The sequence below is a fragment of the Scyliorhinus torazame genome, chromosome 20 (genome assembly GCF_047496885.1).
Source record: "Scyliorhinus torazame isolate Kashiwa2021f chromosome 20, sScyTor2.1, whole genome shotgun sequence".
Taxonomy (NCBI): Eukaryota; Metazoa; Chordata; class Chondrichthyes; order Carcharhiniformes; family Scyliorhinidae; genus Scyliorhinus; species Scyliorhinus torazame.
The window spans coordinates 10,538,216-10,560,211 of NC_092726.1; the positions used below are offsets into that span (position 1 = coordinate 10,538,216).

At 47.6% G+C, this 21,996-nt stretch overlaps 1 protein-coding gene across 3 annotated transcripts in view; it reads left to right on the forward strand.

Annotated features, from left to right (window-relative positions):
• LOC140396862 (netrin receptor UNC5D-like) overlaps window positions 1-21,996 on the forward strand; it is a 523,350-nt gene that overhangs the window by 1,213 nt on the left and 500,141 nt on the right. The gene's annotated exons all lie outside the window — the stretch shown is intronic.

The following is a 21,996-nucleotide window of genomic DNA, read 5'->3' on the forward strand; positions in this document are numbered from 1 at the left end:
CAACAGGGAGCTTTGTTTTCTCAATTGATGTCCTGAAGCGGGCGTTTTACAGGACTGTCTATCAAGTGCGCTCCGGAGGGGAGAACTTGGCCTCCTAACTGAAGCAGGGTTCCCGTCCGGTAGGGAGGGCAGTTGTGTGCCAGGCATGTAGGAGAGGTTCCTGAGCACGGGCAGAGTGGCCTGGCCACTGACTGCACAAGAAGATGAACACATGCGCCGGAGGGGTAAACACACCTGGCATGCACACCCTGAGGATGTTTCAATGCACACATGCCGTTTGTGGATACTATTCTGCACGTTAATAAATTAGCAGTTAATTCCCTGTGAACTCCTTTCTTTCAAAAGTTGTACTTAAATACTCTTCCTCGTTTGCACAACGCCGTGTGGGATATTCACATCACAGAGGGTATAAATCTGGCCCATGTGTTTGAGTTATGGTAGGTCAGGATCTATTGGCTGGCCGTAGATCAGATTGGGGAGAAAAAATTATCTGCATTAAAACAATGGCAATGCTGTAAATTTAACCAGCCTAACTTAGGGACAGGGGCTCAAATGCATTTCTGCTTAGAAACGAACCTTCCAGATGTAGCAAATCTTCGGGAAAGCGGAGGTTGGGTTTTTTACTGACCGCAATCTCGTTTTTAAAAAATGCCGTTGGCTATTGTACAGAAAATAAGTTTGTGTTGTGAACGTTCAGCCTCTGTGCGTCCAAGTGTTTGGACGAGTTTCAGGTAATGTGCCCACTTGTGATTGATTGACGGTTTTCATCCTGTCCAAGTGTGCCTCCTTCTGGAAGTCCCAGACACTGCATCAGTCCGGGAATCCCTTTAAGACATGTGCGTCTGACCTTCTCCAAGGACAGTCGGAAGTCTTTTCAGAAAAAGTCTTCAGGTTCCATCAACAGTCCGGGCTCTACTTAATCTGAATGTTAATGGAATCAATTGTATTCCTTCCCAGTGCAATCTCCTGCTGAAAAAAAAATCCTTGTGATTGTATTGCGGTCAAAGAGCAAAGCAAAATTTCGCATTCATTAAACTCTCCTTCCAGATTTTCCAGTTGTTTCTATTCATTATTGCTGATGTCTTTAATTGAAGCAGCAGTTGGCTGCTGCCAAATAAGATGTGTCCTTCGCCTTCAGAAAAGCTTTGTACCCTTCCCCACAGCAGTGCTTCAGTTTGGAAACTGGGTGAATACTTCACAGACTTGTGGATTGCGACAGTGCAGAAGGAGGCCATTCAGCCCTTCCTATCTGCACCAGTTATCCGAATTGGCAATTCATTGAATGCTGTTCCCTGTCTTCTCCCCGTAACCCTGCACATTCTTGATTTTCAGATAGTGTAGTTCTCTTCTGAATGCTTCAATTGAGCTTTCCTCCATCAAAGCAGCCTCCCCGAACAGGCGCCGGAATGTGGCGACTAGGGGCTTTTCACAGTAACCTCATTTGAAGCCTACTTGTGACAATAAGCGATTTTCATTTCATTTCACACTGTCAGGCAGTGCATTTGAGACCTTTACCACTCACTTGTGTGAATAAGATTTTCTTCATGTCGCCTTTGCTTCTTTCTCCAATTACTTTAAATCTGTGCCCATTCATTCTCAATCCTTTCACGGGTTTCTTCCTATCTATTCTGTCCAGACCCCTCATGATTTTGAATACCTCCTATCAAATCTCCTCTCCGCCTTCTCTTCTCCAAGGAATACAGCCCCAACTTCTCAAATCTGTAACCATGAGTGAAGTTCCTCGATCTGTGGGAACATTCTCGTGAATTTAAGGATAAAAGCAAATTACTCGTGAATCTATTCTGCACCCTCCCCAATGCCTTCACATCAAGTACGGTGCCCAGAACTGAACACAGTACTCCAGCTGAGCAACAATGTTGAAGCCAAACTAGTAACAAATTCAACATCACCTCATTGCCCTTGTGCTCCTTGCATCATTAATGAACCCCAGGAGGCTGTCTCTTTTAATAACCGTGCTCTCAAACTGTCCTGCCACCGTCAATGACTTCTGCGCTTACACACTCAGGTCCCTCTGCTCCTGGACCCATTTTAGAATTTTATCTTGTCCCTCGCTGTTCATCTTACCTGTCTGCCCATTCTGCCAATGTGTCTGTGTCCCTTTGAAGTTCTACATCAGCCTACTCACAGTTCATAATGCTTCCAAGTTACATATTATTTGCAAACTTTGAAATTGTGCGCTAAACACCAGGGTCGAGGTGTATATAACAGATGCATATCAGACAATGGGCACGATCTAATGGCTTGGTCGCACCAGACTAGGGAGGCGATGAGGCTGGTAAATCTCGCGGTAGATTTCTGACTTCACAAGGCATCGCGATATGTATCCCGCCCTCATTGAATGGGATCCAGATTTGCATATTTAACTATGAGTGAAGCTCACTCAAAAATGTTCGCACCGGAGTTACCAAAGGCGCTGGACCTAACGGCCTCGTCTCAGAGACCCCGAGTGGGTGCTGTTTAGCTCTGGTTTCCACAAATGTGGAGCAGGCGTACCAGTACTGGGGGGTGGGTCTCCCAGGCGATCGGTTGCCCCCCAGGTGGTTGGACTCTGGACATGATGGTACCCTGGCATTCCTGATGCCAGCCTGGCACTCTGGCAGTGGCAATGTGGCAGTGCCATCCTGGCAGTGCTGCTTTGCCAGGCTTGCAGGGGCACATCTTGCCCGTTTAATAGTGAACAGTTCTTGGTGCTGGAAGCACTGGGAAACACCCCGCTAAACCACCAAAAAGAGGACTCAGTTTCACTTCCATTAAATCACACCCAATATCTATCAGATAATATAGAGCAGAAAGAGCAACTTGGACAATGGTCTCGCTGATGTCAAAGGGCATTTCTTAAGGGAGGGAGAGAGGGGAACAAATTGAACTGTTTTCTTTCAAGAAAAATACACATCCCACATGCACAGCAACATTTGGTTGGTTGAATGGCTGACTTGGCATTTAACTCTACATTTTTATCACTGGAATATTATTTTGAGGTTTGAGTGGAAGAATCATTATTTACTGGATTTTAAATTTTCCATTTTCCTCCAACCTGTTGGATTTTTTTTTTTAAATCGGGAGCCTGCAGATATCGGAGTTGCGATTTGCATGCATGATACAGATGTGATTGAGCATTTGGCCAGAATTGGATAATTGTTACGTTAAAATAAATTGCTGGCAGCAGTGGGCAGCTCCATTTTAACATCGACAATGTGAGTGAATGCAGACTCACAGAATCTAGCAGACTTTTGTGGAAGTGGCAAAATTTCTCTTCTGATTGACCGACCCATCCTCGCTCACTTTTAGTCTCCTCCATCTCGCTCTCCTTCCCTCGCTCTCTCTAGGTTAAACAAATGTACTGGAAAAGACTTGTCGTTTCTTTGTCTCCGAGAAAGCTGAGATGTGAAGGATGTAATTTAGAATTAATGCAAATTTAATCGTTTCCACAATGCTCTGATGTTTCAATTACATTTTAATTACAGTATTACAATTGCAGTGAGATATATGGGTTGTGAATACAATCCCTATTCCCCCTCCCATCCTCACCCCACCAGCCGACCCTAAATTGTACAACAAAATTTGAAAACAATCAGGGGCAAGCCATCCGCTTCAAGGATCCTGCAGTTAATCCAATCATTGAGGATCCTATTTCAACCGATGCATCACTCATTCCGCATCAAGGGCAACATGTTGGAGGAATTGAGGTTCAGAGGTTCATCATCCAGGAACACATTTAAGATGCTTTTACTTTCCTCCAGTGCAGATGGGCAGGCCTGGCACAACTGCCAGATTGCCAAGTGTAAACTTGACCCTGGAGACTCATTTGCTGTTTATCGGTCTTCTAATGCATTACTGAACTGCAACCTCCCTTGGGGCAGACTATTTATCTTCTGCAATAAAAGCTTTGTGTAATGTGCATCACTTTTAAAATGTACGCGTGGCACTATAATATCTCTTTCGTTCTTCTGATTGGCCCACTTTGTCACAGCCTGCCCACTTCCCCATCGTCACACCTCTCTTAAGCTGACACGTCCTGCAGCCGACAATGATGAGCCAGCCCCACCAGTGTGGATCCGACAGAAGCACACATTTGGTATCAGTAACAGTGATGAGATTCCAACTCAGCCTGTCACCCACCAGCAAATGGGGAAATTAAACCTGTGCGTATTTGATGAAGGGTCAGGTTAAGTTCTTGAACAGAGATCCATGACCTCTATGTGAGTCTATCCTACACCTAACATATCCTGCTGGATCGACTGAGTCTGTTGCTCCTGGTTGAGTCACATCCTTGTTTTCAAACCCTTTCATGGCCTCTCCCGCCCACCCCTCTCTTGCTCCAGCCTTGAAACTCACCCTAAAGTTTGCCAGTTCTGGCCTCTTGTGCATCCTTGATTTTGTTTTTTACTGCTCCACCTTTAGAAACTGTTCTTTCAGCCACCGAGACCCTTGACTCTGAAATCCCCTCCCTAATCCCCTCTTCCTTTCTGCCCCTGTTCCTCCTTAAAGGATTTTGCAAATTCTTGCTGATATGCCTTAATTTCTTCTTCCTGTCAGGTTTTATTTGACACTGCGTTCAAAGGTGCTGGGCGGGATTCGCCTGGGCCGGGCCGGAGAATCCCCGCCAACGGGCCACGTAGCCCCGACGGCGGCTAGCGATTCTCCGCAGAGCGGAGAATTGGGGCCAGCGTGATTGGCGCGGCGCCGGTCGCTCTACGCGGCCGGCCCGCCGATTCGCAGGGCCGAGCGGCCGTACGAAAAGAGCCAAGTCCCGTCTGCTCTGGGCCGCAGGACCACAGCGTCGAAGGGTCGGGTGGCGGCCTGTGGTGGGGGGGAGGGGGGGGGGGGCGGGGGAAGGAAGGTCTGACCCCGGGGGGATCTCCGATGTGGCCTGGCCCGCGATCGGGGCCCACCGATCTGCGGGCCTGCCTCTGTGGCTGGAGGCCTCCTTTCCTACGCGCCGGCCCCTCAAAGGAGGGCACTGCGCATGTGCACATTGGCGCTGGCGCAACTGCATATGCACGGATCCCTCAGCGTTCAGTTTGTGCCGGGATCTGTAGGCGCCAGATTTAGTCCTGTGAGCGGCGTGGACACTGCCGCAGGATGGGAGAATCCCGCCCTCCATTTCAAAGCAAGTTCTTGTCGTTGTTGGAAGCTTTACTGAATATACCAATCCAGTTTTCAGTGACATCGGTGCAATTGTTTTCGCTCCATCTACCAGTTGCTCCAGCTTTTAAAGCGCCGTACGTCACAGCTGACAGAAAGGGAATACAGAACCAACTTGCTTCCATGTTCAAAGTGAGATCCCAAATCAACTTGGGAGAAAAGAGGCCGAGGTGCCACTTGCACCCTGTGGGTGTAGGCGCACAGGGCGTGATGACTGGATGAAATAGTGCTGTGGATGAACTGTGTGTAGCATAGCAATTCCTAACATGCCAAAATGCTGCAGATGGTGAAAACCTGAAATTTAAAAAAGAGAGAACGACAGAAAATGCAGAGCACGACGGGAAGCATCTGTGGAGAGAGAATAGAGTGCATGTTTAAGGTGGATGAACGTTCTGATACAAGGTCATTGACATGAAACGTTGGCTCTCTGTTTCCCTCTCAACAGATTGTGCCTGCTGAGAAATTCCAACATTTTACCTCTTTCATCCATAATCTTCTAATTTCCTGCAAGTTTTATTCTGTGCCCTCTGCTGTGTGTGTATATGTTCTTTTTTTTCCTGACATTACAGGCAAATAGTGTGATTTCTATACCTCGAGGGCACAATTGCACTCAGCTTGACTGAACCCACTGTGCTGATGGTAAATATCTTTGACTGCCATAGGGAATGCCTGCTGGTTATCAGCCTATCACTAATTGAGTGGCAAGCTTCTCAGGAGAGTATTATTTGTCTTCTATTTATTCAATGTGCAATATTGCATGTGGCAGTAATGTGGCTAGATTCGTGGATGTACGCTAATCAACCCGTTCTTGTCTTCTGTTTACTCTGCTGTTTCTTCCCCCCCCCGCTCCTCCACCGCCAAATCGGCATCTACATGGGCTGTCCCACATTTATAGCATACAAATTAGCCTCGTGTGAGCAGTGTCCTCAGCTTAGCTGACTGAATCATTCCAAGCTGATCAGAAAGGGACTCTCTGGTTTGCCTATTACTGTTCAGCCATGTTTTGATGACCATTTAAATGGACCCTGTGAAGAATTCAGGCCGTTCCTGATTGGATTCCGTCACTGCAATGTCTTTTTTTAACATAAAAGAGCTTCAATTCTTTGCCAGTGGGTTGGTAGTGGATACGAGAGGTGTCTGCATGGTGACGAATAAGACAGCTGCTGGCTTTGTGACAAATCTATGTTCAAATTGCTGGAGGCAATTGCGTGCTCCCTTTTGTACTCTGACCTTGTTGGATGAGGAGCTATGATAGGGGATGGTGGCTGCATATGTGTCTGTGGCTAACATTGCATTTGGGACTGGACACAACTGCAAGTGCCACCCGAGAGTAAAAATTCACTTTTTTGCCAACCTGATTGTGTTCAATTTTCGGAACTGCGCAGGGAGTATTTAACACTTCTTTACTCATTAAAAGTGATCAAATTTATTTTAAAAACTGGCGAGTGTACATTGATGAAAGTTGTAAATAGTTCAGAATAGCTTTTGTTCAAATGGAAGACAGTGCACACTTTATTAAAAAAAAACACATTTGTGAAGAGCTACTTTTCAGCTTGGATTGATAAAGCTGCATCAGGGGCGTCATTCTCCGACCCCACGCCGGGTTGGAGAATTGCCGGGGGCTGCCGTGAATCCCGCCCCCGACGGTTGCCGAAGTCTCCGGCACCGGATATTCGGCGGGGGCGGGAATCGGGCTGCGCCGGTTGGCAGGCCCCCCCCGCTCGATTCTCCGACCCGGATGGGCCGAAGTCCCGCCGATAAATTGCCTGTCCCGCCGGCGTGGATTAAACCACCTTTTGAACGGCGGGACAAGGCGGCGTGGGCGGGCTCTGGGGTCCTGGGGGGGGCGCGGGGCGATCTGGCCCTGGGGGGGGGGGGGGTGCCCCCACGGTGGCCTGGCCCGCGATCGGGGCCCACCGATCGGCGGGCGTGTGCCGTGGGGGCACTCTTTCCCTTCCGCCTCCGCCACGGTCTCCACCATGGCGGAGGCGGAAGAGACTCCCTCCACTGCGCATGCGTGGGAAACTGTCAGCGGCCGCTGACGCTCCCGCGCATGCGCCGCCCGGGGATGTCATTTCCGCGCCAGTTGGCGGGGCAACAAAGGCCTTTTCCGCCAACTGGCGGGGCAGAAATTCCTCCGGCGTCGGCCTATCCCCTCAATGTTGGGGCTCGGCCCCCAAAGGTGCGGAGCATTCTGCACCTTTGGGGCGGCGCGATGCACGTCTGATTGGCGCCGTTTTGGGCGCCAGTCGGCGGACATCGCGCCGTTTCGGGAGAATTTCGCCCCAGGTTACCACCCTGAAATATATCCATGATTTTCTGTGCAAAGAAGAAAATATGACTGCATTATATTCCACTAGTTCAAGATTTTATGTTTGTATTTATGCAAATACATTCGTCTGGAAACTTGAACTCTTAAGCTGACCCAGTTTGGTTTCCGAATATTGGCATCCAAAGGAGAAATTCTGTTCTGGTCAATGTGTTGAGCCATTGAGAGGTCGACTGAAAATGGGCTGCTGCAATGATTGTTTCTAGAGATACGAGAGCCTGACCCAATTAGGGTTGTCCTCTTCCAATTAGATATTGCAGCTTTTGTGAGGAGGGTTACTCCTAATTGTCAAATCAGTCTCTTTCACTCTCGTAAGTTCCACAAGGGAAGAAGAAAACATAGCAAGATTATAAATTCTCACCAAACCCCCTCAGCAAAAACATAAGCCGAGAATATTTTGACAATCCAATAAATCAGCGGTATCCCGACAGGATTATGTTTTGTGCATTCCTTTGGCTCAGTTGGCAACCCTCCTGCTTTTCAAGTCTCAACACTTTGAGTTGAAGAGTCACTCAGGGGCTGTGTGGCGTCCGTAATATGAGGCGGCAAGCGTTCTAAAGTCCATCGACTTCAGGACCAGAAAATCCCACCAAAGGGAGGGACTGTAAAATTCCGCCCCATGCACTTGATTTTATTTAACCTGACACCCCCAGCATCCACTGAGGGTGGGCTGTATTGCCGGGGTGCTGTGCTCCAGGCACACCCTAAAATAATGGATCGGTCTTTGACTAGAAAGGGATTTGTCTTTAGTTCTACATTCTGGTATGCTGCCAACGAGCTGGACTGTGAAAGAGAGATTACTCTTCATGAAGTACAAAATGGTAAACCACGGATATCGCATGCATCTGGAAACGTTCCCGAGAAATTCTGGGGAGCAGATAGTGACTGACAGATGCAGCATTTTCTCAATTCTAAAACATTGTGCGGTCTTAAAATAATCTACGTATTTTGTGGAAATCGCAAGACCTTTGTTTCTCAAGGAGCGATGATTATTATCTTTTGACTTTCTTTAAAGTAAGTGGTTTTATACCAGGAAAGTTGTGTGGGAATAAATATTCAATTTCTGTCTGGAAAGCTTCAGTTCTGGTTTGCTGGTTACTGGAAGCTTCCAAATTACACACCTTACCCTGAAAGATATATTTTAAGATCGACGGCTGTAAACAGGAGAAAGATAGCTCTTCATTTCATTCAAAGAACCAACAAAAAAGAGTCCTCGTTGCTAAGGTACATCACTTCCTCATGAACTAATTCTACTTTTCTCATTTCCTGATTTGTTTCGCACCATTTAATGTTTAACCAATTACTTTTTGCTCTGTGCGTTTTATTCTTAAATAAGAGTGGTTCAGCTTGTTTAACATGTGAGGTTTTTCATCATTAGGATAGGCAGGCGATGTAGTCAAAGAGCTACTGATTCTGCAGTATGCAGTAGATTGCTATCCCTGTTAATGATGAAATCGATGCTGCCCTTTGCCAAATGTAGCAACAGATAAAAACACACACTGTTCTTTGGGGTTGCTGACAGAACATGTTTCCCAGTTCCTTAAAACAAGCGGAAGGATTGTGGGGGCATTCGGGGATCAAACTGAAACGTCATCTCTCCCGATTCAGTGGTTTGAGTGAATGTCAAAAATTTCACACTGTTGCGACTTCTCCCTCCTGTGGCATCTTGCTCTGTGCTTAACTATGTGTTCTCTCAACTGGGTTGCTGCTGCGGAAATCCAAAAGGAAATGGCTAAAGAGTGGGTGGGCGGGGATGGTGTGCGACGCTGGGGGAGCGAGCGGGAGCGCGGAGGCGGGATATGGGACTGGCCTAGAGAAGGTAATGGCTAGTCGACACGGGAGGGGGGCAGGTAGCCCCCTAGTGAGGCTGATCACGTGGAACGTGAGAGGCCTGAACGGACCGATAAAAAGGGCCCGAGTGCTCGCGCATTTGAAAGGACTAAGGGCAGACGTGGTTATGCTCCAAGAGACGCACCTAAAGGTGGCGGACCAAGTTAGGCTAAGGAAAGGATGGGTGGGACAGGTGTTCCACTCAGGACTGGACGCAAAGAATAGAGGGGTGGCCATTTTGGTGGGGAAACAGGTCGCATTTGAAGCAAAGAACAGCGTAGCAGATAGCGGAGGTAGATATGTAATGGTGAGTGGCAGGCTGGAGGGAATGGAGGTCGTGTTGGTTAACGTGTATGCCCCAAACTGGGACGATGCGGGATTTATGAGACGGATGCTGGGGCGTATACCGGACCTGGAGGTAGGAAACTTGATTTTAGGAGGGGACTTTAATACGGTGCTGGACCCGGGGCTAGATAGATCCAGCTCAAGGACCGGAAGAAGGCCGGCAGCGGCCAAGGTACTTAAGGGGTTTATGGACCAAATGGGGGGAGTGGATCCATGGCGATTTCTTAGACCTAGGGCTAGGGAGTATTCCTTCTTCTCCCATGTCCATAAAGTGTACTCCCGGATAGATTTTTTTGTTTTGGGAAGGTCGTTGATCTCTAGGGTGGAAGAAGCTGAGTACTCAGCCATAGCGGTTTCGGATCATGCCCCACATTGGGTGGACCTGGAATTAGGAGAGGAAAGGGAGCAGAGAACACTCTGGCGATTAGATGTGGGACTGATGGCGGATGAGGGAGTGTGTGCAAGAGTGCGGGGGTGTATTGAGAGATACCTGGAGGTCAATGACGACGGCGAGGTCCCGGTGGGAGTGGTATGGGAAGCACTAAAAGCGGTGGTCAGAGGAGAGCTGATCTCCATTGGGGCCCACAAAAGGAAAACAGAGGCCAAGGAAAGGGAAAGATTACTGGGGGAGATTTTAAGGGTGGATAGGGAATTTGCAGAGACCCCGGAGGAGGAATTGTACAGGGAGAGGAGACGACTCCAGACGGAATTTGACCTTCTGACCACCAGAAAGGCGGAGGTACTGTGGAGGAAGGCACAGGGGAGGAGGTATGAATATGGGGAAAAGGCGAGTCGCCTGTTGGCTCATCAATTGCGAAAGAGGGCAGCAGCGAGGGAAATAGGAGGAATTAGAGACGAAAGGGGAGACACGGTGCGAAGGGCAGGAAAGATAAATGAGGTGTTCAAGACCTTCTATGAGGAACTGTATAGGTCTCAACCCCCAGAGGGAGAGGAGGGGATGCGGCAGTTCCTGGACCAATTGAGGTTCCCGAAAGTGGAGGAGCGGGGGGTGGTAGGCCTGGGGGCACCGATTGGGGTGGACGAGGTTATTAAGGGACTGGGAAGCATGCAAGCAGGGAAGGCCCCAGGACCAGACGGGTTCCCGGTGGAGTATTACAGAAAATATGTGGACTTGTTGGCCCCGTTGATGGTGAGGACGTTCAATGAGGCCAGGAAAGGGGGGACTCTACCCCCGACGATGTCGGAGGCGACGATATCGTTAATTTTGAAGAGGGATAAAGATCCGTTGCAGTGCGGGTCCTATAGACCCATTTCATTGTTGAACGTGGACGCCAAATTGTTGGCAAAGGTACTGGCATCGAGGATAGAGGACTGTGTCCCGGGGGTGGTGCACGAAGACCAGACAGGGTTCGTAAAAGGGAGACAACTGAATGTTAACGTGCGACGACTATTAGGGGTGATAATGATGCCCCCAGTGGAGGGGGAGGCAGAGATAGTGGCGGCAATGGACGCAGAGAAGGCATTTGATAGGGTGGAGTGGGAGTATTTATGGGAAGTGTTAAGGAGGTTTGGGTTTGGGAACGGGTTTATTAGCTGGGTTAGACTTCTTTATGGGGCTCCAACGGCAAGCGTAGTTACAGGTCGACATAGATCGGAGTATTTCCGACTATATAGGGGAACAAGACAGGGATGCCCGCTGTCTCCATTGTTGTTCGCGTTGGCAATTGAACCTCTGGCCATGGCGTTGAGAGACTCCAGGAAATGGAGAGGGGTGATTAGAGGGGGAGAAGAACACCGAGTCTCGTTATATGCGGATGACCTATTGTTATACGTGTCGGACCCAGCGGGGGGAATGATAGAGGTTATGCGAATTTTGAGGGGGTTCGGGGATTTCTCGGGGTATAGGCTAAACATGGGGAAGAGTGAATTATTTGTGATACATCCAGGGGACCAGAGTAGAGAGATAGAAGGCTTGCCTCTAAGGAAAGTGGAAAGAAACTTCCGATACCTGGGGATTCAGATCGCTAGGAGCTGGGGAACCTTGCACAGACTTAATCTGACACGGTTGGTAGAACATATGGAGGAGGACTTCAAGAGGTGGGACATGCAGCCTCTATCGCTGGCGGGCAGGGTGCAAGCAATTAAGATGATGGTCCTCCCGAGGTTCTTATTTGTATTTCAATGTCTCCCTATCCTAATCACTAAGACCTTTTTTAATAAAATAGACAGGAGCATCACGAGCTTCGTGTGGGCAGGGAAAGTTCCGAGAGTAAGGAGGGGGTTCCTTCAGCGTAGTAGGGACAGAGGAGGATTGGCACTACCGAACTTGGGCGATTACTATTGGGCCGCCAATGTGGCAATGATACGTAAATGGATGATGGAGGGTGAGGGAGCGGCGTGGGAAAGACTGGAGAGAAAGTCCTGTAAAGGGACGAGTTTAGAGGCGCTGGTGACGGCGCCGCTACCGATCTCACCTAAAAAGTTTACCACGAACCCGGTGGTGGCGGCAACATTAAATATCTGGGGACAGTGGAGGCGACAGAGAGGGGTGCGGGGAGCCCTGGTGGGGTCCCCAATCAGGAACAACCATAGGTTCGCCCCAGGAAGAATGGATGGAGGATTTCAGAGCTGGTTCCAGTTGGGAATTAGGAGGGTGGGAGATTTATTTATAGATGGGACTTTTGCGAGCTTGGGAGCATTGGAGGAAAAGTATAAGTTGCCCCGGGGAAATTTCTTGAGATATATGCAGGTGAGGGCATTTACTAGACAACAGGTGAGGGAATTTCCATTGCTCCCGACGCAGGGGATACAGGACAGGGTGCTTTCAGGGGTGTGGGTCGGAGAGGGCAAGGTGTCAGAGATTTACCGAGAGATGAGGGAAGAGGGGGAGGAGTCGGTGGGCGAACTAAAAGGAAAGTGGGAAGAAGAACTAGGGGAGGAGATAGAGGAGGGTATGTGGGCTGATGCCCTAAGCAGGGTAAATTCCTCTTCCTCATGCGCCAGGCTTAGCCTGATTCAATTTAAGGTGCTACATAGAGCACACATAACGGGAGCAAGATTGAGCAGGTTCTTTGGAGTGGAGGACAAATGTGGGAGGTGTGGCGGGAGCCCGGCAAACCACGCACATATGTTTTGGGCATGCCCGGCACTGGAAGGGTATTGGAAGGGAGTGACGGGAGTGATTTCGCGGGTGGTGAAGGCCCGGGTCAAACCAGGCTGGGGGTTAGCTCTATTTGGAGTTGCGGAAGAGCCGGGAGTGCAGGAGGCGAAAGAGGCCGACGTTGTGGCCTTTGCGTCCCTAGTAGCCCGGCGCAGGATCCTACTCATGTGGAAGGAGGCGAAACCCCCCGGACTGGAGGCCTGGGTAAATGATATGGCGGGGTTCATTAAACTGGAGCAGATAAAGTTTGCCCTGAGAGGATCGGCTCAAGGGTTCACCAGGCGGTGGCAGCCATTTCTCGACTACCTAGGGGAACGTTAGAGGGAAGACAGATGACCAGCAGCAGCAACCCAGGGGGAGGGGGGGGGGGGGGGAGGGGGGGTTTAGTTTAGGTCAAAGATAAAGGGGTTTTGTTACTTGTGTATTGTTTAAAATTTCTGTATTGTTATTGTTGCGTTTGCTTTGTAAGAGGGGAAAAATTGTTGTTTGGGGAAAAATTTTCAATAAAACATTTATAAAAAAAAAAAAACTATGTGTTCTCTGACATAAGCCATTCTGCTGCATGGTGATTCAATGGGAGGCACTTTAGAATGTTCCTGAGAGAAGTTTCCCCAAGTGTAAGTCTTTTTTGACTCGACATTACAGCACTTTCAAACACTTATCTTGAGAAAGTCCGCATGAGCTGACCTTTCACTTCTGCCCCTTAATTGTGCAGTGAGAGCAGAATTGCCATTGAGTGTCATTCACATTGTGTCATGCATTTAGCTGAAACAGTCCGCCATTACTGAACAATTTACAGTGTGTGAACGTTTTTTAAAAAATGATGTTCGGGTGAAAAAATTAATCTGTGGTAAGTAACGGCGGATTGCCATTTGAGAGGAGAGAAAGTAATTTGATCCATTCGACGTACCAGTGATGTGCAGCAAGTCTGGGAGGCACGGACACGTGATGTTGGAACTCAAAGCTTTCCCCCGTGGAGCTTTTCCTTGTCTTTGTGTCTGGATTTACTGCAGTCTAATTGGTAAGAGATCGATTGTGATGATTAGTCAACAATTCCATGCTAATTGCATTGCACAGCTGCCAGTTGTCAGATGGGTAAATGATGAAACAGATTGACCTTGGTCTTGTAATTCGACATGCTCGAGTGAAAGTTACTCAGATGTGCGACGAGAAATTGAATTTGTTCTTCGGAGTTTGAAAGAGGGGGATTTGTCCTTTTGCACCATTGCAGGGGCTGCTGAGCAACATGGCTTATCCCAGGTGCTTTGCACTCATCGGCATCATCTTTTCCCCTCTCATTCCTGATTTCTCATCTCTTTAAATGTGTAGGTCACACCATTGACAACATATGCTTTTCTGGCTGTGCCAAGTTTGTTGGGTGGGGGGAGCATACATCTTATTACTGGAAGCTCAATACATATTCAATACATATATCCATACTTTCAATCATCACATTCAGTGTTTACCGAATGTCTGGTACGAGGACTCGCCTCTCAAGCCCACAGTCAGTTTCCGTCTTGGAAAAAAACAGCTGCATTAGTGCAAAACAACTTTCACCTCATTCTGTTCCTTCTGAATAACTTTAATCCGAGGAGGAATTTTGCTTGTGGCAGATGATCGTAATTGGAAGAAGAAATCTAGAGTTTTTACTTTGTGCCAGGAGTTCCCTTGAGGTTCATTGTCATTTTCTTTGGTGAATAAGCATTGACCTGCCACAGGTTTAATTTTTCTTTCTAGATTACTTTCCCGGCCATCTTTATTCTTTTCCACTGGTTCCCTGGCCTACAGCACATTGATTTTTAAAATCCTTGTTCCTCTTGCCCCATGCTACCTCTGCGATCACCTTCTCATCTGTGTCCCCATTCTCGCCCTGGCTGCACTTGCTGCTCTAGTCTATGACTCCACTGCTTCCCCTCCTTCCTCTCCACGGTTCACATGATATTGTAGCTATGCCTTTAAAGTCCACAGATTTTCCATCTCAACCTTACCAGCAACCTTAATGTCGCTTCCCACATCCAAAAATCTCCTCAAAGATGCATTTTGTGTCATCTGAAGCGTGTCAGTCTCATGCTGAAGCAGACCCAGTCCACTCCCCTACTTTCACTCTCTGAGTTATCGGCTCAGTGTGAATGCAAGTAGTCCTGTAATGCCATCTCAAAACTTCACAAATTCCTTATTTTGATAAAGGCATTCATAGTTTATATTGGTCAATACATTGTTACAGTAAGAAGTCTTACAACACCACGTTAAAGTCCAACAAGTTTGTTTCAAACACTAGCTTTCGGAACACTGCTCCTTCCTCCGGTGAATGAAGAGGTAGGTTCCGGAAACATATATATAGACAAATTCAAAGATTGAAGACTATGCTTAGAATGCGAGCATTTGCAGTTAATTAAGTGTTTACAGATCCAGAGATAGGGGTAAGCCCAGGTTAAAGAGATGTGAATTGTCTCAAGCCAGGACAGTTGGTAGGATTTCGCAAGCCCAGGCCAGATGGTAGGGGATGAATGTAATGCGACATGAATCCCAGGTCCCGGTTGAGGCCGCACTCATGTGTGCGGAACTTGGCTATAAGTTTCTGCTCGGCGATTCTGCTTTGTCGCGCGTCCTGAAGGCCGCCTTGGAGAACGCTTACCCGGAGATCAGAGGCTGAATGCCTTTGACTGCTGAAGTGATCCCCGACTGGAAGGGAACATTCCTGCCTGGTGATTGTCGCACAATGTCCGTTCATTCGTTGTCGCAGCGTCTGCATGGTCTCGCCAATGTACCACGCTTTGGGACATCCTTTCCTGCAGCATATGAGGTCGACAACGTCGGCCGAGTCGCACGAGTATGTACCACGTACCTGGTGGGTGGTGTTCTCACGTGTAATGGTGGTATCCATGTCGATGATCTGGCACATCTTGCAGAGATTGCCATGGCAGGGTTGTGTGGTGTTGTGGTCACTGTTCTGAAGACTGGGTAGTTTGCTGCAAACAATGGTTTGTTTGAGGTTGCGCGGTTGTTTGAAGGCAAGTAGTGGGGGTGTGGGGATGACCTTGGCAAGATGTTCATCTTCATCGATGACGTGTTGAAGGCTGCGAAGAAGATGCCATCGCACCTCTCCCCACACTCCTCAACCACCTCGTACGCCAGCTCTACAGCAGACGACGCAACCTGGAAACCAAGATAGGCCATATTCTCAACTTGCACTTAGAACACAGCAGACCAGCTGCGGAACACCGCCAAACAGATGAGACAACGATACTATGCCACCTATATGCACACCAAGAACGGGAAGCTTGAGAAACTCGGCATCACCACCAGCAGCAACCAAGCCTCCCCGGTACCACAGTAGAAAACAATACAGGGAAATCTATTGTCAACTTGTCGGACTACACCCTTCAACCAGACGAAATCAAAGTCCTCAGCAGATGGCTCAATTTCTGCACCACCAACAAAATGGACCCCATCAGTCGAGGCCGACAGCAAACCCAAGGAGATTACAAATGAACCGGAACAGCAGACCGAGAGCTCTGCGGTGTGGCAACCGAAGAGGAAAGAGTCGAATTGGACCCCTCCGGAAGGCCGCTGCCCTAGACTTGACATGTATGCTCAAGCCATCAGGAGTCGCGTCAATGCCAGATTCATCAGTCGCATTCACAAGACAGCCCCGAACGTCACCCAAGCACAACACAATGCCATCCGCGCTCTCAAGACCAACTGCAATATCGTCATCAAACCAGCAGACAAAGGAGGGGCCACCGTCATACTGAACAGAACGGACTACTGCAAAGAAGTATACCGACACCTCAACAATAAGGAACACTACAGACAGTTACCCGCAGGTCCGACCAAGGAACACATCCGCCAACTCAACAGATTGATCAAGACCTTGGATCCAGACCTTCAGAGCACCCTACGTGCTCTCATCCCACGTACTCCCCGCATTGGAGATCTCTACTGCCTCCCGAAAATACACAAGGCCAACAACACACCAGGCCGTCCTATCGTTTCAGGCAATGTGAGAACCTCTCTGGCTACATCGAGGGAATCTTGAAACCCATCGTACAAGGTACGCCCAGCTTCTGTTGCGACACAACGGACTTCCTACAGAAACTCAGCACCCATGGACCAGTTGAACCAGGAACATTCCTCGTCACAATGGACATCTCGGCACTCTACACCAGCATCCCCCATGACGACGGCATTGCTGCAACAGCCTCAGTACTCAACATCGACAACTGCCAATCTCCAGACACAATTCTGCAACTCATCCGCTTCATTCTGGATCACAACGTCTTCACCTTCGACAAGTTCTTCATCAAGACGCACGGAACAGCCATGGGGACCGAATTCGCACCTCAATATGCCAACATCTTCATGCACAAGTTTGAACAAGACCTCCTCACTGCACAGGACCTTCAACCGATGTTATACACCAGATACATCAATGACATTTTTTTCCTTTGGATCCACGGCGAAGAATCACTGAAACGACTACACGATGACATCAATAACTTCCATCCCACCATCAGACTCAATATGGACTACTCTCCAAAATCAGTTGCATTCTTGGACACACTCATGTCCATTAAGGACGGTCACCTCAGCACTTCGCTTTACTGCAAGCCCACGGATAACCTCACGGTGCTCTACTTCTCCAGCTTCCACCCTAAACACATTAAAGAAGCCATCCCCTATGGACAAGCCCTCCGTATACACAGGATCTGCTCAGACGAGGAGGAGCATAACAGACATCTACAGACGCTGAAAGATGTCCTCGTACGAACGGGATATGGTGCTCGACTCATCGATCGACAGTTCCAACGCGCCACAGCAAAAAACTGCACCGACCTCCTCAGAAGACAAACACGGGACACAACCGACAGAGCACCCTTGGTCGTCCAGTACTTTCCCGGAGCGGAGAAACTACAACATCTTCTTTGCAGTCTTCAACACGTCATCGATGAAGATGAACATCTTGCCAAGGTCATCCCCACTACATGCCTTCAAACAACCGCGCAACCTCAAACCATTGTTTGCAGCAAACTACCCAGCCTTCAGAACAGTGACCACGACACCACACAACCCTGCCATGGCAATCTCTGCAAGACGTGCCAGATCATCGACATGGATACCACTATTACACGTGAGAACACCACCCACCAGGTACGTGGTACATACTCGTGCGACTCGGCCAACGTTGCCTACCTCATACGCTGCAGGAAAGGATGTCCCGAAGCATGGTACATTGGCGAGACCATACAGACGCTGCGACAACGAATGAACGGACATTGTGCGACAATCACCAGGCAGGAATGTTCCCTTCCAGTCGGGGAACACTTCAGCAGTCAAGGGCATTCAGCCTCTGATCTCCGGGTAAGCGTTCTCCAAGGCGGCCTTCAGGACGCGCGACAATACAGAATCGTCGAGCAGAAACTTATAGCCAAGTTCCGCACACATGAGTGCAGCCTCAACCGGGACCTGGGATTCATGTTGCATTACATTCATCCCCCACCATCTGGCCTGGGCTTGCGAAATCCTACCAACTGAGACAATTCACACCTCTTTAACCTGGGGTTACCCCTATCTCTGGATCTGTAAACACTTAATTCACTGCAAATGCTCTCATTCTAAGCATTTTCTTGCATCTTTGAATTTGTCTATATATATGTTTCTGGAACCTAACTCTTCATTCACCTGAGGAAGGAGCAGCGCTCCAAAAGCTAGTGTTTGAAACAAACCTGTTGGACTTTAACCTGGTGTTGTTCGGCTTCTTACTGTGCTCACCCCAGTCCAACGCCGGCATCTCCACATAATAAATTGTTAATTCTGGGAAAATCTGATCTGACCATCTGAAATTTTAACTCACTCAAAACCCATTCTCACTTGAACACGCTTCACAAAGACTGCAATATCAGAGCACAATTTTAGGTTTCGTGCAGTATTTTTCAAGCATTAGTTCTTCGTCAGAGCAACATCACCATCGTTTCAAACCAGATAAAGACTCCTGTTCAGAAGGTGAATGAAGAAACAAACTAACCACATGTCTAAACATGAAGTACAGAAGTATTACTAGTTAATGGAGTGATTATGATCGATATGGAAGGGAATGGGTTGCACAAGCAAAGACAGATCTCAAAAAACACAACGCTGAACTAAAGATCTTTGACTGAACTGGCACAGCTTTATTGATGTCTACTTCAGTGAAGAAAGTTTTTGATAATCTTTCTGTCTCCGATAGTGTGATGTAGATCAAGTATTCACTCTTGCAGTTATTTCCCAAATGCTTTGCTCGTGAATAGATTGCTTCCTGCCAGCTATTCCACTTCAATGACATGAACATGACTTGTACCTGAAACTTGTGATAATTGAGCTTGTCCTCTCTTCATTGGATCCTCTCCAATTTAAAGATCGGTTGTGAGGCACGTTTTTTTTTGTTGTCAATTTCCTTGCTTGTGAGAAGAAAACAAGCAGAGTTACTGTAAAGGCCCATTGCCTCATGAACCCCAGATGTCATGTGCAGCTGTTTAATTTGAGATTTCTCCTCGCAAGTTGTGTATTAAATAGTCGTTTGTCGTGTGCAACTTGGCATTGCTGAATAAAGACAGTTTGTTGAAGCTTTTTGTCTTGCACTCATCAGGATGTCATGTGAGTGTCCCTTTAAGAAACATTTTTGTCTTATCACATGGCTTCAGTTTTGTCATTTTGTGGGTGGAGCTGGGCAGTGGCTGTGTGAGCTGTTTTTGCTTTCGCTTTCAGTTTTGACTGCTGTGGACTCAGACAGGAGAAAGAAATGTTTTGGCCTGTCTCTCTCTCTCTAGTTTCATTTTAAATATCAGTTTCAGTAAAAGTCACCTTGGTGGTGGCTTTTAAGATGTAGTTTGCTCTCCAGAAGGGTTTAAACCTGCTGGTGAGAAAGGGTCAGAATCTCATTGAAAGCTAGTCTTATTCAAGTGAGATGAAGAGTGCTGGGCCCTTAAAAAGGGGTTTTAGGTTTTGGGATTTTTGTTCTTGAATTGGAACAGTTAACGGGAAATTCATTCAGTGTTATGCATAGATTACTGTGGCTGTGGGCTATCTTTATGTTTGTAATTGATAAAAATTCTTGCTGTGTTTATATAAATGTTAACTAAGTTCTTAGAATAAAGCGTGTTTGATTAAAGTGTCTGGGAAGACTTGAATCACACCTTAAGTGAAGGCTCTTGTGCTCATCCTAGCCAAATTCAACAAAAAGTTATAGGTCAGGTGAACTCCATAATATTTTTAAACCCTGGCCCATAACAAAGACAATCACAAGTCTTATCAATGTCAGGAGAAACAATAACTCGTTCTGTATGAGAAGAAAGTGCTGATTGGTTGGCAAGTGGACTCTGATTTGCAAAGGCTTTGCCAACGAGAATGCACCAGTTCATGGTGACTGACATTGTTTGAAAATTTAAACCATGCAGCTCTCACCCCAAGTCATTGGATTGGATTTGTTTATTGTCACGTGTACCGAGGTACAGTGAAAAGTATTTTTCTGCGAGCAGCTCAACAGATCATTAAGTACATGAGAAGAAAAAGGAATAAAAGAAAATACATAATAGGGCAACACAACAGATACAATGTAACTACATAAACACTAGTATCGGATGAAGCATACAGGGTGTAGTGTTAATGAGGTCAGTCCATAAGAGGGTCATTTAGGAGTCTGGTGACTGGGCTTTGTTTAGCTTTGTTTAGCTGAAACGTTACTGCTTTCTGCCAGACAGAGTGTTGACTGTTGCTGCAGAGCCAAGTTCCCCAGCCTATCTGTCTCCTCCTCTGCTTCCCACTTTCCTCCTTCAACATGTTTTTAGTCACTGCTGGTTGTGTCTGCTTTGCCTCACTTTTAATTGGAAAATCATCCCCAGAGCATCTGCTACCCCTCCCTGACCTCCTTCAGTAGCGGGCGAAACAATCCATCTGTTTGGCGACTGGTCCTGGCCAGTGGCGACTTGTCAACTTTCAAGGATTTCAACCCTTTGAAGTACTTTCTCTCTCTTTACCATTATCCCATCCAATATCTCACATCTTTGATAGCTTGACAGTTTTATTTGACAGCTGGGCAGTTCTGTGACAGTTTCTAGACAGTTTCACAAAGTGTAAAAAATTTTTTTCACTTTTAACAATCTCAAGCTGTCCATTTATCATATACAAAGGGGTACCATAACTCTCAAAGGGGCCTCCCTGGCTAGCCAAATGAATCCTACCCACCCTAGCCTGCAGACTTTGGGTTTCACATTCCAAACTCCAATTTCAATGGAGAGAGCTGGTGATTTAAATGGTCAGATGCCTCTAGATGCACATGGACGAACCCCATTCCGACTCCTCTCTCGCTCCCATGAAAAAAGAATATGCCGTGTTCAGGGGCAGGACTTTGAATTTTCAGCCATTTCTGAGGTTTTCGCCACGTCGGAGAGCATCTCCATCATGGCAAATGGTTACCATGGATTTCAGTCTGCATTCTATCCCATGAGTGTTTTCTTCCCTTTCAATTTGTCTCTAAAGTAGTTTCATCATCCTGAAGCATGTAGAGACAAGCTGAGGTCAGCAGCTCACTGGATCTCATTGACAGGTCATGTTTCAGCACCGTTTTCCCAGGATCAAACCTGCGAGAACAACAGCGGGATACATAGAATGCCCCATTGAATGCCCTTCTTTCACAGTGTCTCTGCTTGGGCTTTGCGAATCCAGCTATTAAATACAAAACACTATCTCACAGAAAGTGGCAAGTATTATATAACCTCGCTTTAGCCTTCAGCTGACATCAAAATAACTGCAGTGCAAAGGTGAGTTTCCATTAAGTATGCATTTGTGCCATGTAAGCACTGCAGCGGAATAATACTTTGAGACAAACTTTGTGGCTTCACTGAGTGAAGTGAAGATTGAGTGACTGATGGTTATATTTTCCACCAATCTCTTAGATTGCAGTGGGAGGCAACGGAGTGTAGAATAAGGTCAGAACACTGGGAGGAATATGTTTCAATTCCTTGTTGCTCATGGCTGCACAGTGGTTAGAACGGCTGCCTCACAGCCCCAGGTTCCGGGGTCCAATTCCGGCCTCAGGTGACTGTGTGGAGTTTGCACGTTCTCCCCGTGCCTGCGTGGTTTTCCTCCGGTTTCTTCCCACAATCCAATGATGTACAGGTTAGGTGGATTGGCCAGGATAAATTGTCCTTCAGTGGGGTTACTGGGTTAC